Here is a 2,459-nt window from a genome sequence, read left to right on the forward strand (position 1 = left end):
GAGCACAGGACACTGCGCGAACGCACATTAGGTAGACAAACCACATAAGACCCACGTGATTACGAGACGAGCCACAGGTGAGACGAATCAGCACAAGACACAACTGCACCCACGGAGAATCACTGACGCAGACTAGGAGACGTAGATGACGTAAACACACACCCAAAAGGGAGGGGCTGGGGTCCTCAATGTGACCAAGGGCACTACCCGTCCCAGGGTGCCAACAGGACTGAGTGCCCTGAACCCACATCGATGGGCGGATCCGATGCGTTCAGTCCTGCGCCTGGGAGATGACCGCCCTCGGTGGAGAGTCCGCCACGAACCGCCTAGAACATCCTCCCTGGGAAGACCGTGGAAAACACATTAGACCAGTGGTTCCCAAACTTTTTCTGCCGTGCCCCCCTTTAGTAGATGAGAATATTTTTGCGCCCCCCCACATTGACTAGGGATTCATCGATTCACGTTTTTCACTTCCGATACCGATTCAGATATCTGAGGCTTAGTATCGGCCGATACTGATCCGATACCGATGTGATAAGAGCAAAACAGTGCTGAATTGACTTAAAACATTTTTTTTAAAACACAGACATACTGAATTACAAGTTTATTGAAAACTCTGCACCAGTATAGCACACTTAAACACACATATAAATATGTAAAAACAACACAACTTGCATTTGTTCAGTCAGTGCAATTATGAATATAACATTGAATGTAAAATTAATAATACCAAAGAACCTGAAACTTACAAAAACAATAGGTTCACAACTTTGGTCAAACATGAAAAAAATAAACTGCAAGAAACTTTTGAAATGGTTCAAGAATTTTAAATATATTTTAAAATAAATAAGGAGATGAAATAAGAGAAACAGCAATACATATGCGGCTAGTTTGCTAGCGCAGACCAGAGCCCTATAGAGAGAGAGTCGCGTCAACTCCGTTCACTCCAATGGACCAGTTTTTTACAGCAATGGCGGATCGTGGAGCCTGTCAATAGTTCCCGGAAGTTAGCAGCAAATACGAGCAGCGCAGTCAAACCTGGAGCAGTGGACCATCTGTGATACACTTTTACAGGTTAGTACGCTTAAAAAATCAGATTGTGTATTATAAGGACATCAGAATCAAATTAGCATGTGCATTAAAATGTGAATTAAAGCATTTTAGTGAATTATCCACCTCTTAATAAGAAGATTTAGGGAACTAAATCTATGCTAAGACAACGCGAATACGGTTAGCGAGATTTCACATTAACGACCGACAGCCTATTAATTGTAAATTCCTCTCTTAATGCCATTTCACCTAAACGCGATGTTTTTGCGGGGTAGCTATAAGTATTGGTTAAATATAACATTTGAGTGTGATTGTAGAGTGTGTTGGGTCGAGGAGGTGAAATTAGGATATCCATTTTGGAGTACCAACTAACGTTTTATTTCCTTTTATTTTATTTATTTATCCCTTTATTTATTTTATTTTCCTTTTTATTTCGTTTTATTTATTTATTTTTTATTTTATTAACGTATTTCCTCAGTTTTTGAAACTGCTGGATATAAAAGACGTATACTATTTAGTGTGATTAAGTTTTAAATATTCTATCACTTAAAGAAATAATATAATTATTAGGAGTTCATACTTATTATACCTGTGTCAACACTATAGCTGTGATCAGCAGCTATGGGCCCTGTCTTTACAGGTCCAGTGGTGCATCGTAGTGCAGGGGGGTTCCTCTTTCTGAGTGCGGGGCGATGCACAAAAATGGTGGGAACAGCATCTGCTCTCAGCCTAGTCTTGCCCTGTTTGGTTTTGATGAACTGGTCTGCCTCAAAATGTGCCTGCAGAGTGATGTGAGTTTACTCCTCACACATGACAACTCAGTTTTGTCTACCCATATACATATTCCATAGTGGGTGAATACACAGTATTAGAGAACACTTACTGGATACGTATACACTCATTACACATATAAAAAACAACCAAGGATGTGCAACAAGTTCAAATTCATATCACATCAATACTCATAATAATCATTTTCTCCTGTCTTTTTCTCCTCTCTCTCTTTAAGTCAAAGAACCATAGGGGATTCAATGGAGCCTGCAACTAGATAGCACCCTCACCCTGCACCCGAGTCTGTCTGGAGTCTTAGATTTTTTTTGTTCACTATTCTGTATTTTAATAAATCAGGCATTAAGCTTTCCAATAGTGTGTTTATTGTGAAAAGTGCAAATGCAGTGTTTGATGATTACCTCACATATATATTTGCTGTTGTAATCTTTAGTGAGGGTAAGATTGCTCCTGCTTAGTTGAGACAACCATTTTTTTCTCCTCTCAGTATCAGTGGGGAAACCATACATTTTTGCTCGATTGGAGCATCCCCATGCAACACAGCAAACCATGGTGGACACTACACAAACAACATGGAGGAAAGGACCCAGAAAAACTGCTTGACATGATATTCATATTTG

General features: G+C 39.9%; 1 long non-coding RNA gene across 1 annotated transcript; it reads left to right on the forward strand.

Annotated features, from left to right (window-relative positions):
• Positions 1-926: 926 nt before the first annotated feature.
• On the forward strand, positions 927-2,190 carry LOC143500561 (uncharacterized). The gene is made up of 3 exons (XR_013126830.1): positions 927-1,074; positions 1,657-1,841; positions 2,060-2,190. It is a non-coding gene; the product is annotated as an uncharacterized LOC143500561 (long non-coding RNA).
• The last annotated feature ends 269 nt before the right edge of the window (positions 2,191-2,459 follow it).

Source organism: Brachyhypopomus gauderio, unplaced genomic scaffold (assembly GCF_052324685.1).
Source record: "Brachyhypopomus gauderio isolate BG-103 unplaced genomic scaffold, BGAUD_0.2 sc156, whole genome shotgun sequence".
In the NCBI taxonomy this organism is placed as follows: domain Eukaryota; kingdom Metazoa; phylum Chordata; class Actinopteri; order Gymnotiformes; family Hypopomidae; genus Brachyhypopomus; species Brachyhypopomus gauderio.